At 42.0% G+C, this 20,287-nt stretch overlaps 1 long non-coding RNA gene across 2 annotated transcripts in view; it reads right to left on the reverse strand.

Moving 5' to 3' along the window:
* Window positions 1-11,381: 11,381 nt before the first annotated feature.
* LOC107202014 overlaps window positions 11,382-20,287 on the reverse strand; it is a 29,314-nt gene continuing 20,408 nt past the window's right edge. For both annotated transcript variants that reach the window (XR_001520518.2, XR_004496558.1), the window contains one exon: window positions 11,382-11,907. This is a non-coding gene — a long non-coding RNA (uncharacterized LOC107202014). The remainder of the gene's footprint in view (window positions 11,908-20,287) is intronic.

Raw genomic sequence — 20,287 nt, forward strand, 5'->3', positions numbered from 1 at the left:
ATATCTCTAGGTCAGAGCTCCATGTGCCAGTGGGACAGCAGGGGAACCTCACTCAAGAATGAAGAATTAGATCTTGTTCTTCTGGACAAGAAAATTGTCATAATCCAGGCTTTTACTTCCAAACAACACTCAATCATGGAAATTATTAAGGATGTAATAAGAAAGTAGTAATCACTATTGCCTTCCATCCCCACACTCTAGAGATGGAAAAATGTGCTACCAGACCTCCCAAGCTCAACAAGAGCAGACCTGAAGAGCTAAAGCTCAGGAGAGACTTCAGATATTTTAGCTTATTCTAAAAAGCTCTCACAAAGCCAGTATAGGATAAAACACCATCTGTATATCTACTGCAAAAATACTGAGTCCCTTTTGCCCAAATGGTGATTTTCCCTGCCATGACAGCACCTCTGTAGCTCAGATTTAGCATGTGCAGGGGTCCCCCAGTTCTGTGGGGTGTCTCATAGCAGTCTGGGACTGCTGGGATTACAGTAAATAGCTTTATTTCCAGGTGACATCCAATGTTCAGACACCGGGAAAGCAGCTCAAGTCAGAGAGGGCCAGAAGACAGGATTTCAACTTCTCTGGCCTTGTCCCAACTCCAGACAATCCTAGGCTTGCTCAGTAAAGCTCCTTTAGCTTTTATGAGACATCAGAGCTGGGCAGCAAATGGTTCAGGTTACACTTCAACATGGACACCTGCCCTAGAGCCTGACTTGCCTGGATGAAGGCCAGATGTAGGTGAGTCACCTAATGAGTCCTCAAGAGCCTTTCTCAAGATGTTAAAGCCTTTGTTTCCCTATCACATAAAGTAACTCTTGAGGCACCGCTGGCATGTTGAACAATAGCACCATTAATTGTGAGAACCTTTGGCAGTGCCACCATCCTACTTTTCCATGGTCATTAGCATCTCCAGACTCTTAGCCTAGTAAAACAGCAATCCCTCACCAGCCTCTTTGCAACTCAAACAGGACTATTACATGAGAGCTCCAAGGGCTGGGAGACTCCTTAAGCCATATCTGGTTATCATATACTTTCCATACCTATAGTTAACATTAATTTTAATATATCACTCAAAGCATCACCATGGTAACCCTTTCCAGATGCTGAGATGTAACCATGACAGACAGGATTCTCTCAAAGCCAACGAAAAAAAAAGAGTTCTAGATGGTTCTGGAAACTTAATAGCCCATCAATAATCCCTTGCACGTCCAACTAGTATCCATGCTGAGTAGGTGAGAGCCATCCATGTGAGATTAAGAGATGCCTCTTACATCATCACAAATACCAGATGAGTAAAACATTCCATCTCAACTTCAATGCCACAGTCCAGCCAGCACCAACAAAACCTCACCATATTTGGATTGCAAACAGATTATCTTGTATCCTCTAAGGTTTTACATAAAACAACATTATTAACTGTTGGTGAAACAAAGAGCAACTGGACACAGTGGTAAGTGGTTCTGAAGATTCGATTTTTCAGAGCTGAGAAATAAAACTCCGCTAAGAATCTATTCTCCGGAAGAACAGCAAGAAACACTGTGCTTGTGTTTTTTCAGACACTTAGTTCTTCCTGAACCTCTCTGTTGTGCTCAGAGTACCTCACAAATGGCAGCAGCTCGCCCTTGGGCCCTGCCATAAGGTCTCAGCCACCTGCCAGCTTTATCTCAGAGCAGGAGAGGACACGTGATGGGCAACCTTTGAACTCTTGTTCCCCAGTCAGAAATAAGGCCTCATCTGATCAGGTGCTGAGCAAAAAGACAATTTCTGCCACAGACCACTTGTGAGCCAATGTGTTCCCAAGGCAGTGGCCAATGTTTACTTCCTGTTATGATTAGCAGCAATTGGACTATTGAAAACAGAAAAGTGTATCAGCACTCCTTAAAATTAATGGGCAATAAACTAAATGAATGCCAGTTCTTCCTTATTGACATGGCTGTCATGTTCTGTGCATGCTGTTCCCACCTTCCATTCCAAGGGGAATGCAGCTCCTGTGCCACATCTTGTGGCACCCTAAACCGTAAGGGGACACACAAAGCAGTAATCTCTGAATACATTCAGTCATCCAGCACTGGTGTTACTGCAAGCAGCATGGGCTGGAGCACACAATATTCAAGTCTTTCCACGATCTGACACTGCCTTTCAGCATTACTCTCAGCAATTCACTCAGCCAACTGCACTTATTTCCTCTTCTCCAAGTGAGATGTTTCATGTATGAAGCCAAAGCACCCAATCTATGGATACCCTCGTGTAGGACAGGGTTCCCTGCAGGATTATCCTCTGTGCATGTGGATCCACGTTCCCACATGAGATTGAGCCTTTTGCCAAAGTCTCACATCAGTGACTGGTGGGAAGAAGAGGCTGCTGGGTGGTCCTACCTCTAAATTATTTGCTAACTGCTTCCCTAGGGACCATGGCAACTGTGGCACAGACAAGAGAATCCCTAAGGACAGCAGTGAATTGGGTCACAGCCAGCCACTTGCAGGAGAAAAAGGGAGATGTCCTTGTGTTGGCATGGGGATGAGTTGCTGTCCCTCTTCTCTAGAGGCCAGAACCTTCTCTAGTCTCAACAATCTACACTCTAAATTAAGGGCTACTATCCAGGAGAAGAAAGCAAAATAAAAGGAAGCAGCAGCAATACGAAGAGACCAGGCATTTATTCCTGGCTCACTTGCTCTTAATGGAGATAACAATACCTCACTCCTTGACAGCCAAAGCAGGGAGACTTAATGCATGGAAGTTTGCCAAGTAAATTGAGATCTTTGTACAATAGGCACTTTCGACATGCACAACTCCTGGCTTATTAAAGCAAAACAAAAGCTGCTCACCTTGAGGAGTGTTTAGAAATTAGGAGCCACAGTTCCCCGTGGCACAACACTCCACAGGATTATTTAAGCTTGTGCACATCCGAACAGCAACGCTTGACTAGTTAAATACCTAACACCAAGGCGGAAAAGAGTGAAGAAGATGCAGGACTGCTCCGTCCCTTCCACACAATTCTCCAGGGCCCCACTCTGCTCCCTTTGAGCAATGTCTGAGTTTCAAACACGGCACTGCCTCGTGACCTTATCATATCCTTATATCCAGTATAAATGTACGTTTGAGTGAAGAGGGGTTGCACGTAAGTGGTCTATTTAGAAAGGTCCCAGAATACTTTCTGTGCAATTTTCTCCTCAGTTCCCCATCCATCCCTCCCTGCTGAAGTGGCAGGTAACCTGAGCAAGAGCAGCGTGTGAATTGATTTGGAGGCGATCAGCGCATCGGTGTTCAGCTCTGGCCAGCTGCCGTGGCATTGATTGCCTCGGGATCGATTTGCTCACCATTCCCACTAACCTGCCAAGTCAGATGGAGAGGGAACAATGAAGTGAAAAGAAAATTATGTATTTGTAGTAGACACTTTCACCTCTCTCCACATTCTCCCTCGGGAGAAGTTAAGGGACCTGGACTGATTTCAGTGCTACTTTTAGCAAGTGTTAGGAGAGAAGTCAGTACAAAAAAGGGGACAACAGGGATGACCCTCTTCCTCTGTTCCCTTTGACAAGAACCTCCTACAGCATAAAAGAAACTAATATTTGTGCCTATAACAGAGACAGAGATACAGCAAGACAGTTTTGGCTGATAAATAAATCTTTTACTATACTGTGGTCTTATACACCAGCCATAGATGATACAGTTTTCTATTTGCTTACACCTCATCTAAAAGGGGGGCTAGAGCACTCCAATACACAAGCATTTTAAATATCTATACCAGTGGTATTGGCAATGATATTTTTCTCATGTCACATGTAAAATCCTCTAATGCTGGATAACTCCAACTTAAATGTATCCCATTCCTACTGTCCTTTTTTCTTTTTTCTTTTCCTTTCTTCTTCAAACACAAAATAGCATTTAAATGACTCACTACCTTAATTTTAAAAATCCTACATAGATTCTGACAACATTTTTCCAAAAATCACTTCAGAAAACTCCCATTATGGGCAATATTCAGTGACTCTCAGAAGATCTGGTTTCATATAACCCTTGTGAAAATAGGTGTTAGGCTCCTAAATCAACTGGAATGCACCACATGGGACACTGAGCTGGACAAGAAGACCCAATGCCAGGGGACAGAGAAATCAAAGCAAATAGATGCACAAATGAGGGAAAGCACTATGCTGGACTATTACACAAGATGCCTTGAAAAAAAGCTCAGACTCAGAAAATTCCTCATCTGCAAACTGCTGAAAGTAGGAAATTATAACCCAGCCAGTGTCACACTACCTGTCACATTTTATCTTTTCTCCCTTATGCATCTACTATTGGTCACTGTCAGAGACAAAAACATTGTGTTAGAAGGGAGTTTGGTTTGACATTGGAGAGACATTCCTACACTCTTGTCTATTGGGAAATTTAATTTTCACAACATGTGTCAAATAGGTGTTATTTTTCCTTCCTAAAGAGTTTGCAGAAACAGGCAGAGTAATTAAAGGTTACACTTGCAGATACCATCACTATTATAGTTATTACACAATACAGTCATATTATTACAGTCACCACAGCGTTGTGTTCCTCTGGTTTCAGTTTTATCAGCTGGAGACACTTGCTTTCTAATTTCAGGAACATTGCAGGCTTCTGGTGAATTTGGGTCTAAATGGCCATCTATTTAAGAGTGCTGGGTAACCTTTGCTTTGTCATACTATTCTCAGAAGAACTCAGCTTACCTTTAAGCACTGCCAAAAAAACCCAACAATCTGGCACCATAAATTGATCAGCAATTTACAGGGCCTTTTGGGTGACAGAACCTGCAGAATGAAGAGAAACTCGAAACACTGCAGAGCTATTCAGGGTTCTGGAAAGGCCCTGCCCTTCGGAACCCAACCCATTTATGAAAAATGTAAATCTCTTCCATTTACAGAGAATTAGATAATATAGAGAATATAAATTGTAAGCTGGGGTATCAATACCTACATGCAGGTGTTCCCATTTAGTCAAGTGACTCCCATCCTTTTGTGCTCTTCTAAAGTAATTGCTTTCAGAGAATAAAACATTCATCATCTATTTCCAAGCAACATGTCACAATAACCCTTCTCTCTGCCCACCTTCTCCCTTCAGGCACTTCTTGCTCCCTTCCTCCCCCATGCAGATTATGAAGGTAATGTTCCTTTTGCCTGAGCCTTTGCCTCAGCCATTTTATTCTTGTGCTTTGAATTCCTCTAGCATTCTCCTCTGTGTCATCACATCTTCAGATGCCTCGTTCTGAGTTTCCAGCTTCTTTCTGCTTATTCATCCTCATTTCCTACTGTTCAGCCCCAGCAACTCCAGTCCTGCTACTAAACCATCATCAGCCTCACCCACAGAAAACTCCACATGCCCAAGGGTCCCTTTCACCTTTGCCCCCTCCATCAACTGACCCTGAAGGCCCTATTCTTTCTTTAGAACAGAATACAGGACTCATTGCTTTTGTGACATCTGTGAGAAACTGATCATAAAGATGATAATGAAAATATTATCAACTATTTAGGTACAATCAGTCCATATTACAGAGTTTATTAACTGCAGGTGAAACAAAGAGCAACTGGACACAGTGGTAGGTGATTCTGAAGGTTTAATTTTTCAGAGCTGGGAAACAAAAGTGTGATAAGTATCTATGATCTGAAAAATTCAGCTTTTCAAGAAAGGTACACCTGGATACCAAAGACATCTGAGATGACCCCACAAAGATACAAGTGATTTTGTAAGTCTGTTAGAGAAACTATTTTTAAAAGAGGAAGAAATAAAAAGAAAAATTCGCTTCAGGTATGACCTTTACTCCATTGCTTATGTGTCATTTATGCCTACTGGATTGAGTTGCAGACACATGCAGTAGGAATGAATAAATCCTGAAAGTCAGCTTATCAAAAATAGATTGCCAAGTCATGATTTCAGCTTTCCTCAGTTCCAGTGGATTGTCAAGTATCCCCTGGGTTTTTACTGAAATTTGGAGAAGAACCTTGTGAAGAATAACTGACCTGAAGATAAAGAAGACTTTAGAGGAGGCTGGAAGACAAGGAGCATTTTGAAGATGGATTCTGATGGAAAATCCCTGAAGACAGCTGGCTCCAAAGGTGAAGTGTGGTCAGCATTTTTCTCCATAACAGGATCCTGCTGCGTGCACCAACTGGCACACAACTTCCTTTATCCTGACAGCTGCTGGATGCTGATATGGATACATATTTAACATTTTCCTCAGTCCAGCATACTAATACTAGACCTTACTCCACCTTTTGCTAGACTAGGTTCAGCAGAGGTACATACCTAGGAATGTTAAAACTCCTCTCTGAATCCAGGTTCAGAAGAACCACCCCAGTCCTGCTGTGAGCACAGCCATGTCAAGAACGTGCAGTCACACCACACTTGCAATTGTGGGGATTCTTCACTGACAAACTGTGGAAGGGAGCAGCACATAGAGCACTGACACAAGGGTCAAATCAGTAAGTAGCTGCATAAACTTCCTCCATGGCTTGTATTAGACCTGGTGTTTTGGTGTATTTTGGGTGCTCTACAGAATAGTTATTTATAGAGTCAAGGTTCCAAGAAATGCTCTGTACCATGAGCTTTTGTTTCCTGCCTGAGAACAGAGGTAGTCCTTCCAAAAAGAAAAAGTAACTATGACACTCTGAGCTTGAACCCTGGAACAGAAAATAGTTCATTTACAAAGAATCAATCCCATCACACACAGTTGCTTTGAACTCTGTTCATAATACAGCTCAGTGTAAAATACATCAATTCCATCAAACAGAAAAAAGCAAACGTGGCTGGACAAGTCAGGATGGGTTGTGAAACTGAGGGAACTTGCACTGTCCCTTGGGATAAATTTTCATCAGTCTCCCTCTCCATTCTTGTGATCTCCAGAGGGAAGCAGATTGTGATGAGCTAGTAAACTCCAAAACCATGAGCTTCTTGCACACTCCTTACCCTGAGAAGGGAAAAGACTTTGAGAAATCTTGTCTCCTCACTCACAGTAAAGACACACAGTCTGCTGGCCACCTCTGTGTATCTCCTATCAAGCTGACTTGGAGCATACCAGGACATCAGAAAGAAATTCCCAAGTCCTTCTGCTTCTGTACTGGCTTGTTTCTCAATGCTCTTTGTAGAGCTACTCTACAGATAATCTAGTGGAAAAACAGCTTGGAGCAGGTAAATGTGGGGGTTGGGAAGGAAGGAATGGCTTTGCAGGGAGAGGAAGTGAGCTCTCCCTTTTTTTTCTTACAGTGCACCTGCCCCACACAGCAATCTCTCTTTCCCTACTGATGTGGCTGTGACTGATCTACACAGATCCATTCCTCTGCGTTCAGCCCTGTCCACACACAACAGGCAGTGCCTTAACTGCAGCACAAAAGACCCTGTGAAGACAATCGGGCCATTGACAGATTCTTCACAGTGCAACTGAGGACAGTGCTGCTGTGAACTCTTCTCCTCATCCACTCCTCTGCCCACAGAGGAGCTCAGATGTTCCCTTCCTAATGCATGACAGACAAAATCAGCTGGGTGAGTTCAAACCAGCTGTTTGAACTGGTTGAACTAGACTGGTACTTCTGCTTGACACAGAACAGAGACTGGTGGTGCTGGTGTTGATCAGCAGCTGGGGCATTATTGCCCTTGGGCTGCAGAGAGGGAGCCCAAAGAGGGCATCTCACCATGGCCCTGCATTACTGAGGGAGATGAATCCTTTCCAACTATTCCTGTGAAGATAGGCAATGTGGAAATAGGGAACTTTTTCACCAATGTTTCCATCTCCACATTGTATCTTTAAATGTAGTGTGATTTTTAATCCAAATAATTTAAATTTCTAAGCCCTCTCACATTTACGCACATCCACCAGTCTTTGAGATGAGTTAATAGAAATCACAAAATCTTACTTTAACAGCCTATTTTATGCTATGGATAATTAGCATTCATTATTCTTTCTGAATTACAACTTCAAATACAACTTGTTTGTATTTTCTTCAGTTTAAGGTAAATTTCTGTGGGGTATGGTCCAGTTCAATAGAGGTTCACTAAGTATTTCATGCCCAAGGAAGAGGCCATAGAGTATTTGTGCACTGTTCTACCTCTTAAAGTCCTCATAACATTAATTGTGAATTATTCACTTTGTGAAATCTGTGTCACAGAAGTTACATGCTGTTGCTTCTTAAAATTGATTGGTGTAACCCCAACAAGGATCCAATTGAAATCAGTCTGTTGCTTAAGGTTATTTGGATGTTTTGTGTGCTGTGCCACACCACGGCCTATGAGCTCACCTTGTATGAGACATATTAATTCAACTTAGCCTTGCATCTTAAAACCTACAATCCAAACCTATATTCTTCATCTGCAAATCCAAGCAGCAAAAGTCAGAGATACATACTACCCAATATTCTGGTTTCTAAATATTATTTGAGAAAAACCAAGGTTTTCAAAGCTGGACACCAGCAATGGGTATTCAGATTTATCATAATGCAACTGACATAGAAAACTCATTTCTTGGATGTAAGCAAAGATTTAAGTCCAAGATTTTGGAAGTTGATTTAGAAGTCCTGCATGGAAGCAGCTCTGGAAGCAAATGAAAAACATTCAACCCCTCACAGATCTTCCTTTTTTCCATTCACCTTCCACTGTCTTCTAAATCACAGTCAGGGAATGGGCTGAGATCTTAGAATAGACAGGGCTGTAAATCCCCAAAAATTCTGGGTAATTACTGACTGAAAGGGAGCAACTTCTCAGATTACAGAATCAGACACAGGATTGTCTTTGCTGAACACAGCAGCTTGATCTCAAAGAGACTGGAGTTCAGTGGACTCAATTATGTGGAGCCAGGAGAAGGATGAAGAAAGAGAAGACAAACCTAATCTCTAATCCAATCTAGGAATGGCACTAGCAGAGGTAAAAGTCACATGTGACTAAACCTCAAGGTCTTCTACCAGTAAGATGAAAAAAGCAGTGACAACCACCACTGAAAAGTACAGGAGAATCAAAAGGCTGAGACAACATAAATCCAAGTCCACACACCATTGATGTGCTAAACTCAAAGCCAGGAGCTCCGTTCTTCCTACTTGGTGTATTTTTTGAGCTTGAACAGAATATTCCAATTCTATGGTGTCAGAACTTTTTTCCCTTGTTTGTCTGTGAAAGAATCTTCAGTTCATGCCCAGAGTTTTAACCAAGGCAGTGAAACCTACCCAAGTTAGAATTTCAAATAACAGCCAAGAAATGAAAACTCTGTCACCTACCTGGGGATGTTGGCACTAAAGCATAACAATGGCACGTAGGAGGTCAGCATCAGCTGTTCTGCTGACAGCATTGTAACAGATAAAATGGGACAGTGGTGAATAGCAAAGAGTACATTTGGAGCTGCAGCAGGGAAAGAAACAGAAGAAAGGAAGGGAAATATGCCCTTTTAGCACCACTGTGTATTTCCCTGCAGAACAGGGCTATAACGAGGCTCTAAACAGAGAGGAAATGGGTCCATCACTGAAACAGCAAAGTGCACGGAGATGTCTTTGCAAACTCCTTCCACCAACATCAGCAGCGGTGCCCTTGCAGACTGAGGGATTGTTTGACCTGCACACATTAACCTACAGATCAAAACAAAAAACCACAACCAGATCTTCTCTACCAGATTCCTTTTAACTCACCCATTTAGGCAGTGCATTACTAAACCCTTGATAATGTCAGAAGCCAAGTAAAACAAACACCATCTCAGGAAAACAAACTAAAAATACCTACATTTTGAAGTCTGAGTTTGAGGCTTGTTTGGTGAAAATTGTAACATAGTTTTGCTGGTAATGACACTTGTGACTGGAATGAGGTATGTGCAACACACAAATTCCATTGTGCTCTGCCACTGAGAGGTCTGTACATGCTCAGACTGAGGGAGGAATGTTTCACATCTGCATAACTGAGCAGAAAAACTCAAGGAACTCTAGAACTGTTTGAAGCAACTAAGGAAATAGGCCGATACTGACTTCTGCAGGTTGTTTTGTTCTTATAGTTTCAGTTTCTTGGCAAACACAACAAGAAAAATAGAAAGATGCTGCAATAAACTTAGTTGTATTTTCTGGTGTTAGAATTCAAACTTAAAAAGTACTGGTAAAAATAAAGAGCTGATCTCAGCACTGCAAAAATTCAGAGTGGGGGAAAGGAGTGCAGGGAGGGGTGAAATGGAGGTCAGAGGATGGTGTCGGAAAAGCACCCGGGAAAAGCAGAAGTTTCAGACTGTTTATAACCCGCCAGCTGAAAGTGAGGCAGTAACAAAAGCTCTAAGAGCTGTGAAACCTGTGAAACCAAATCTGCAGATAACAAGATAACTCCTAAATCACAATCTAACAACTGGAGAACTTAAAAATACATATTAAAGGCTGTCTTTACAGCAAGTGTTTTACTGTAGATTGACAGTAATGAGGACACTGGTGCTCACCACACTCCCCTTTCACCCTTGTAGGCCTCAGCACAAGAGCCTCTGGCTGCCAGTCTCGTGCTTTTCCCTCATGGAATCTATAGCCAGGATGTAAACCCAACCCAGAGGAAACCAGACTGAAATATCAGCTTGTTGAAAACTCTTCTCAGTGCTCAACCATCCATCAGCAAGTCTGTCTTCCTCCAGCCAAAAGCACAAAACTTCCCATTTTCTCCCTTATCTTTCCATCCTGTAGTATTTCTTTGCTAAGGCAACGTGGCACATGGCAGTAACATGTCCTGGTGTCCCTGACCTCCTCCTGTTTGCTGCTTCTCTCTGTAAACTGTGACACCATTTCTGATCACCCTATGGTTTCTGCTGTCATTAAGGACAGTCTCCACAGCACCACTCCAGTGGCACCAGCAGAGATAAGCTGTATCAGCAATATAACCAAGAATGGATAACAGTAGGGTAGTTTTTATGGCTGGAGAGTTCTATAAACAGCATATGTCATAATTGCATCATAGAGATGGACTTTAATGGGTTCACCTTCACCCCATATAACTGCTCAATTACATCACTAGGAACAGCAAGATAACCATTATTGCACGGTCATAACAGCCCAGTTTATTTTTTGGTGGTTTTTTTTTTTACAGATAGACTGGAATAATTCATTTGCAAAACAGGACTTTGCATTTGATTCATGAAAAGTAGTAAAAGGGCCCAAATCAAAGCACAGTTCATGTTTGCCAGCTTCCTCTATAAGCAGAGACCACTATGGTACTGTGCTTCTGGAAAACTTGCCTTTTACCTCCGATTTCCAAACAGGTGTAACTGTCACTTAAAGAACGTTAATTAAGATAGATCCATTGTGATTTCAGAGTACTTTTTGTCTAAGCTTGATAAATTTATCACAGACAGCCTTAACAATACATAACGAGTTATATCTGCACTTTCTGCAAGTCTATGCAATTAATTTTCTATTTGTGAAAGGAAATGGAAAATGAAATATTGTGCCCTTTCTAATGCAGAGGCAGATGTAATGAATGGCTTTGGCAAATAGTTGTCAAAGTATGTTAACTAACATCTACAAATCTTTTCCTTCCCCAACAATAGTTTCAGGGCCCAGGATAATTCACTTCCCTTTTTTGTCATACTGATATGACACACCGAATCCACTGTATCTACATAAAAGAAACATAATTGAATTCAAGTTGCAAACCAATTGTCTTCATCTTTTAGCCACTGGCTTGAGAGATCCCAAGTGCAGATTAAAATCCATCTGATCTTTTCAGTATTCCCATTGGAGAAGAGAAATCTGGTAGGCAAGCACTTGACCAGAAGACCTGAACAGCAGCTTTGGAAGAGGCTGCTGACACACACTGATCACTCTGTTTCCAAAGGGAGCAATCACTGTATCCTGCACCTCTTGTCCTTCTTTGTGTGGGGATGGAAGTATTCACACTCTTAGCATCTGGACTTCAGAACTGGCTTCAATACCTTTAAATTCTTCTTACCTGTACCATTAGAAAATATCTATAATAGTCTTGCAAGCAGAGCATCCTACCCTGTTTCCAGACCATCAGGCAAATTGCTGCAGCTCTCCATCATTCCATTAATGCAAATAATGAGACCCATAGGGCAGGCCTAAAGAGCTTGTCTTCTGTTGTCCCCCAAACATGGGGAATTATTCACCAAAACCTACAAGAGTTTAATCTTTTAGCTTGACAGCTTAAGGCTTCAAAAGGTTAAGAAGCCCTAAGATGAAGATTACTAGTAATTCCTTGAGTTGGGCCCTTTGGGGCACTCAAACAGTCTTTAATGGCATGTCCATACACCATTCTATCCCTACCATCAGATTTCTCTTTAATTTGTCAAGTAGGGAAGCAGAGCATAGTTTCAAAACTTCAGGTTCTTTCATCCTTTTACATGACCACATCCAGCCAAATTCTCCAAGCAGCTTTGACTCTGGCTTTTTCTACCTTTGGAGACCTTGCAATTTTCCTAATACTCTTAAAAAACAATTGCCTTTAACTTTTGGACATATGTGATATTAGTGTGATGCAAACCAGCCAATGTCAAGTGGTTGGTAAAGCCTGAAACAGTTTAGCAGTAAAGGATAACAACAATGCACAAAAAAAAGCAACACCAAATTGCTTGTGGGTCATCATTGACAGCACTGAAGTACAAGAAGCTCCACAGCATTACACAAAAGAAGAAAGCAACACTGCACCCACAAAAGCAAAATTGAAATGACCCAGCAGTACAACAACAATTCAATCTGCAAGTAGACTGAGGAGAGAGAACACCTGGATGAAAAACTCCTAGCACAGAAGCCATCATTTTACCTGAACTCACCACAGGAGAAGTTTATTCTTATAGATTCTTCAAAGCCTTCTGATTTTGAAATGCTCAGCCTGAGGCATAGAGCAGCCTGGATACAAGCTGTTCCACAGGCACAGAGGCACTACTCAATAGGGAAGGCTCCAGAACTGATCAGGCATGAAATGTATGGGCACTGGTGGCATCCTGCCTGTCTTTCCCACAATCCAGCAAGAGTTTCCTTCCAGCATCAGAGCAATGAAACATTCACATCCATTTCCTCATGCAAGGAAACAAGTAGAGAGTCCCTGGAGTAGTCAGCTACCTACTGGTTCAAGTACTCCCACAGGAAATGCAGATTCCTTATCTACTCAGTTTGAGCAGACACACAGCCTCCATTCCCCCATCCTTCAGTTGACACCTTAACCACCTCAGCCTCCCCTCTGAAGTTCCACTTCCACATTGTGTAAGTAAGGTCAATAGTAAGGACCTGTAGAGATCAAGATTTGGGTTCCTAAAAAGCTTAGGGAACAAATCAACTGTGTTTTTGCAAGTATAAGTGGAATACAAGCATCTTCAAAAACATCAACAGGCATACACATGAGCACACACACAGCTCAAAGGACTGACATCTCTCTGGTATTACCAAAATGTTTCTGAAGCAGTTGATGTTTCCCAGGCAGGTTACACCTGAAAAGTAGAACAGCCTAGACAGTAGAGCATCTGCTTCACCAAGCACCCCTCACATAAAAGAAAAATTATGGGAGCAATAAAATAAATGGTGAAGGTATCACTGCTAAAGCCACAGAAACTGTAAGCTGGATAAGGAGCATGAGGCTACTGAAGAGGTAGGTAATTGTTTTGGGTCCTCCTGGCCACTGTGCTCACCTGATTCCTTCCTAGAGTCAGGTAAAAGCATTTCTGCATAGACACAGGAGTTGTGCAAAGCCTTTGAAAAAGCACTGATGAAGAAATACTACCTGACTGGGCCTCAGTACTCATTGCCAAAGACACAGGCACAAGGTATTGTGGAAGGACAGCAGTTACCTCACAGCACAGTGGGCACCAGCAGATGCCAAGGAGTGCCATGTGGGAACCAGCCTGCCACAAAGGAATATTAATGTCCTCAGCAAAGGCAACCAGCAGGATTTCTGAGACTCAGAATCAAAACTGTTCTGGGGTACAGGCACAGAAGACAGGATGGCAGAAGAGGCAGCAGAGCACAGCTGTATCTTCAGGTGTTTGCTAGAAAGCACAAATCTGGGAAAAAGTTACACACATTGAAGCTGGAAACAGCTACAAAACTACACAGCCCATCCTTGCTTTTGTTGCACGAGCTACAAGCTGAATCTGAAAAGCAGCTCAGAAGGTACCACTGCTAAAAATGCAGCTGGGCTCAGAGGTTATTAGGCCTTGTTGACACCATCCTTTGAGCACTTCAGATGCAGACAAACTACTGCTACAAACAAGAGACAAAACTGCAATACAGACACTGTTAATTCAATGCAGCACAGCCTTCACAAGGAACAGGTGAACAAGGACACCAACTCAGGGTGCTGCCACATGAAAAGGGGTGTTCAGTGAACCAGAATGTGGGCTCCATCCCAGTGAACTACACAGCACTGATGTCAGAAAATGCATCCACCCAAACTGAGTTTCTTAAGTGTTTGTATCCATCTTTCTCTCAGGATGTGAATCGAGCAGGTATGAAGTCATATATAAGACAATCAAATTGTGAGGCACAGATCATTAGAAAGTAGGAATCCTTTTCCTACACTTCCAGGGTAGCAGCCTGAGTGTGGAAAATAACAGCTGCTGTATGCTGGCCAGGCGTGTCAAGTGATATCAATGTCATGATGAGTAAAGATGAGACACATGAGGAAGTGCAAGCAATGAAAAAGTAGCTGTGAACATGGAGAAGGCTCCTAAGAGACCCTGAGGTAAAACAGGAATGAACCTCCTGGCCTTATATTCAAACATCTTCATTATTCTAAGTGACTCTTTTGACTGTTGAGAACTCAACAGGTCTTTCATTACCACAATAACCACCATTAAAATGTATCTGTACATACAGTGTCCCAAACCATGCAGCTTCAGAAAATACGTTTTCAGTTACCAAGAAAAGAGAATTCAGTTCCACCACACATCAAAAGGTCAAACCAAACTGGCAAGTTATGCACAGCAATGACAGGCAAGTCATTCCAGGCTGGGGAACATCTGGGAAGGCACTGAGAGCAGTGAGAGACTAGTGATAGAAAGAACAATGGATGAAAGAGAGGGAAATGAAAATGTGCAACAGCCAAAACCTGTCTAGTCAGAAAAGATAGCAGCCAGAACTAAAACCAGACACCACTTATTAAGAAATAATTTCCATTGCCAAATCATGCACTCCTGAGTAGTGTTTTGAACAGATAAATTCTTATTTATGTAACATGACTGTGTTTGCATCTTTCTCACTGAAGCAGCACAAATGTGCACACACATCACACATATCAGATGCACACATGAATGTGGAAATTAGTGAGAAAACCACCATGAACTCACAGCATCTGGACACTCTTTCAAAATCCCCTGGAGAATAAAGTCAGGACAATGTCAGATTCACAGGGAAATATCTGATTTGCCAATCAAACAAGCAGATGCTTTCCAAGTTGAGCTCATGTTATGGGTTTGTGCATTCAGATGTGCACACACGTGATGTTACAAGCAGGATGGAAACACGATAAGTTCCATAAGCATGTTTACCTTTTATCTCTGATAAATACAAAGGAAGTGATTCAGACTTGCCCAGAAGGCAGGGATTTTACTGACAGGATAGGTGTCTGTGGTCATGTCTAGGAGCCTTCAGACAAGTACTGCTTGTAAAAGGAATATTGAAGTCAGCTTTAAAGTATTGAATTCAGGCATAGGTACCAGACTAGCTGTGGCAGCCTGGAGCTCAGCAGGGGCTGATCTATCCTGCTGCAAAGTAATCATCGAGTAATTAATGGAAACATCAGTCTTTATTTTAGGGGGTGGATGGTAAATCTACCACACAAGTTGTTAACTAAAGTATATGTAAATTTGTTAAATGCTTACACTTTTTGCACCAATGTGAAAGAATGTTTTATTCTATTTGCAGGAACCATTTTCAGGGGAAAGAGTGACTAACAGACCAAGCTTACGTGACAGGTCACAAGAAGCAGGTTTCACACATACACAGACGAGGGGAACTCCACCCTGCACCCTGAGCTTCCAATCCTAGGTCTTGACCTATTAGCAAAAGTCCTCAGAGACCCTCCAAGAATTACTTCCTCTTCTCTGGTAAAATAAAGCTTCTGCTTCACTCAGTTACTCTATCCTTTTCTGGGGACACAATAAGTATAAACAGCCAAAGTCTTTAATGTGCTTCATCTTCTGCACAGGGAAATCCTTGAAATTAATTTTTACAGCAGCATCTCAAGTGAAAACCAGGGGTGCTGTCTCCACCAGCACTGCATTCAGAGCAGCACAGCTATTGGTTTTGCTCAATTATGTTTTAATGTAACATTTGCTTTGTTAAAAAAAGCTCAGCATCTTGGAGCTAATGGCACTGGCCAAACCACCTCAGTCCAAAGATGCCACTGTCTGAGGTGAAAGTACCACTGCATTGTCACATGCTGCTTCCCACCCAGTGCCTGCCAGCTGAGGAGCTAACCCAGTCACCTTCTGATGGCTACATGACTTACTCCAAGTTAGCCCAACTCTTTCTACAAGGCACTGAACCAGGCCATGCAGTCCCATCCAAGGCTGCTCACCAGTGTTCTCACCCGTAGATTTTGCATTGGCTCTTGCTCTTCTCAGAGCTGTGTTCCTGCATGTGCTGGCACAAAACAGATCAGCAGCTGGGCATTCCCAGTGTTGCAAGCAGATTATCACATTCATGCCCAGGTGACTTGAATGAGGTGGGCCACAGCCAGCTACTCCAAGCCTTTCTCAGTGCACTCCTACTCAACTGGCACAATCACTTCTTATTTTTGAAGTTAACTTCTGTGGTGGTGGATGTCAAGACAGAAACAAAATGCATCATTTAAATCATGCCAGTACAACACCAAACAGCCAAAATATCAACTACATGCTGCCTTTTTATTAAGGCATCAGTCATTTCAATTGCCTTACACTGTGGAGTTTTGGCTACCCACTTAAGCTTTTGGACACTATGGATAGGTATTTAATGACACCAGTAGCTCTAACAGGTGAGCCTATCTCTCAGTATTTTCCTTCCTATCATGAGGGCTCCATCTCCTTCTTTCCCAATCCACTCCAAGGCATTCCTTTAATTTCTTTGGGTCTTTACAGAACAAGATGCAATTTCAGTGAATGGTTTTGAAGGAGCAGGAGGAAACAAAGGAAACCACGTGCAAAAACACACCAGCAAATAAACTATGGGTGTTTTAGCATTCAGTCAAAGCCATAAGGGTATAAAGGATTTGGGGAATTAAGACATAGCCTTCACACCAAGGATCTTCAATTGAATGCAGACAAATAATAGTAAGAGTTGACATTAGAGAAAGGAAAGATGGCACTACAGTGAGATCATCAAGGACTAATGCTGCTTTTACACTGGAGCAGAAGCTATCACATGAGAGGGAAACAGTGCAGGTAGGAATATACACTAAGTAGGGTTTTCTTCTGGTACACATATTTCGGACTGGAATTCAACACACGGAGGTTGCAGTGAAGAGACCAATAGACTTAACAGCAACACAAAACCCAGCAGTAGATTTATTGGTAAGGTTGGATGGGTGCCAGGGAAAGTAGGGAAAAATATTCCATTAACTTCCACTTTCACAATTCCAGGGCTATTCATCTTTGAGAAATGTAATAAGTTACACAAATGTATACAGGTGTCTACCTAAAATGACTTGTTTTGGAACTCCCATACCTTAATATTGCAACTATTTGTACAAAGCAATGCTATATGAGTGTTACAGGATCTTCAGACCCACAAGGAGAAGGACAGTAGTCCAAGTGTTTACATGAATTGAACAAAGGGTCAAAAAAAAAAAAAAAAGGCAATTTCATTTCAAATACATCTAGGGCTTTCTCATTAGGCCATGAAACTCACAGGTATTAATCATGAAAATAAATGTTCCTTGCCCCTAGGTGCGACACAGTTCTTACACAAGAGAAATGACCAATACAACTCTTTCTCTGATCAAATTACTGAAGATGAAATGAATTTTAAAACAATATCCCGAGTGGATTATGCATTTAGCTACTTAAGAAGAGACTTTGTAAGGACCACCATTTATTACTTTGAAAAGACAAGCTAGTTGCTGCCAATAATTAAGGCACAGTCTTGTTCACATCTCACCTTAAAGGCTTTGGAGCTGAAGAGCCTATGGATAATAGCCAGCTGCCCTATTGTACCTCACACTTTAAAAAAGTTTTGAACTGGAAGTAAAATCAGTTAAAGTAGATGGTATCATTCATCAGCACTTTATTATGGGGACTTATCACAGGAAAACAACAAATGTTTCATATACTGCTTTTTTTAAAAATTGATATAACAAATCCTATACGTGTGTACTTACCTAGACACTATATGTAATCTCAGCAAAATAATAATAAAAAAAAATCACTGAAAGGCAGATGCTTAATTAGCACTAGACCCACAATTTAATAGGATTTCATTTAGGCTGGGCTTCTCACAAGTATAAAATGGAGCGTGTGATGTATATTTGCAGGATTAGGGCTCGTGGGCTGGCTGCCAGACCTACACTACAGCTGCACTGGGGTTGTGTGCAGACAGTGCCTCGCACACCGCAGCCTGCACCAGCAGCTCCTGCATCCAGACAAGGCTTTTGTGCCACTCAGTTACCTCTGAGGCTGCTTCCTTTACTCCACTTCACCAGCCCAGCACAGTGAAAAAAATCCAACAGCCACAACTCACATTCCAGGAATGTCAGGGGTTTGGTTATGACCATGACATGGGCAGCCAGTTAAAAAAAGAGGGTATCTTTTCTATTTGAACTCTTCAATTCTTAGTCAGTGGAATCTCATTATGTTTAGGACAGGTTTTCAAGCATTCCCTTACTCATTATGTTTAGTACAGGTTTTCAAGCTTTCCCTCATAAAACAAGAGCTAGAAAGTGTAGAACAAAAGCTCTGGTTTTCAGAAAACTCACTGAACTTCAGTATGAAAAAATCCCAGACAAACAAAACCCACTGCACATGGTTGGAAATAAGATCATGAGCAAAAGCACTGCTGTTCTTTAACTCAGAGTTCAGCTCAGTGCCATTTCCAGCCCCTCTCATCATTGCTCCTGGCCCACCTTTCTCCTCACCGTGTTGTACATCCCTGACCTCCTCCCTGCACCTAGAAGTGGCATTTGTCAAATCCCACAGTAAGATATCCTAGGATGAGTTCAGCTGCCGATATGAAAACTTTTCTGCAGGTTGAGGTTCCTCAACCTGCTTACCTTAGCACGAGACAAGCTCCTGAACCAGTGTACAGGAGGAACTTCAACAGCACCAACTAGAGAGGCTTCAACTGAACTAGAATCACAATTACATTAGCTACAGCAGCAAAGCCAAAGCCACCAGTATCCAAGGGTCCAGCAGAGGAATTAACCACCTAGAAGAATTTTTTTCTATTTCTAAGAGGTGTACAAGCTCCTCTTTCAGATGTGCCAGTGTAAATCAACAGCAGAGCCCATGACAGCAGCAATCTGTTCAGATCTACCTCAGAGTAATTGACAATAGCTTTTGGCACAACTGACAAATGCAAGCGGGACAGGGTTTTAAAACCACATCTGAAGTTCTTACTGCAAGTGTTGTTATATGAACTTCTCAGTAATTACAACATCACCTCAGTAATTACAACTTCTGTTTTAATTCAAGCCAGTCTCAATTAAGTGGCAATTCTGTGGTGACGTGATTAATACCCAACAATCAAGTCAATAGTTTCCTACTCTCCACACAGCGAAGCCATGAGCTAAGCAGTGCTGGGTGAACTCTGAGCTTACACAGAAGATTTTCAGGGCACTGAGAACCTGATCCTTTTCTCCCAGAAATATTAAATCTATTCTTTTAAAACCCTGACCCAGGGAAAGCACTGCAGGAGCCATAACCAAGTTCAGTAGGTGGCTCTTCCCTGGACTGAGATGACAACACAACACCACGAAATTCTCAGAGCAAGAGATATCACTGGGGATATTCCAGGTGGTATCAAAGATTCATAAGTAACAGCAACACAAAAATGATGGAAATTCATGGGGCACTTCAGAGTTGGGATAATCCAGGCAAATTCCAGTTTGAGGAATTAAGATTGTACTGATTCCAAATAACCACTAATCAAATGTGTTTCATCCTGGTCTGAAGCGTGGTAGAGTCTCACAACACCATTAACCAGCTGCATGTTTGGGTGTTAGGTGATATAATCAACCTACCCCATTTTTACACTGTTACAATATTAAAAAGCATTTATTAATGAAGAAATTTTCACTTAAAAGGAGTAGCGGTGACAGCACAGAGGGGAATGTTTGTGTGTGGTCTTCTCATCAATGTTTCCTCACTGTTTAAAACAAGGCAAGCCTTAAAATTAAGAGTGAA

The sequence above is a fragment of the Parus major genome, chromosome 3 (genome assembly GCF_001522545.3).
Source record: "Parus major isolate Abel chromosome 3, Parus_major1.1, whole genome shotgun sequence".
NCBI classification, from domain to species: domain Eukaryota; kingdom Metazoa; phylum Chordata; class Aves; order Passeriformes; family Paridae; genus Parus; species Parus major.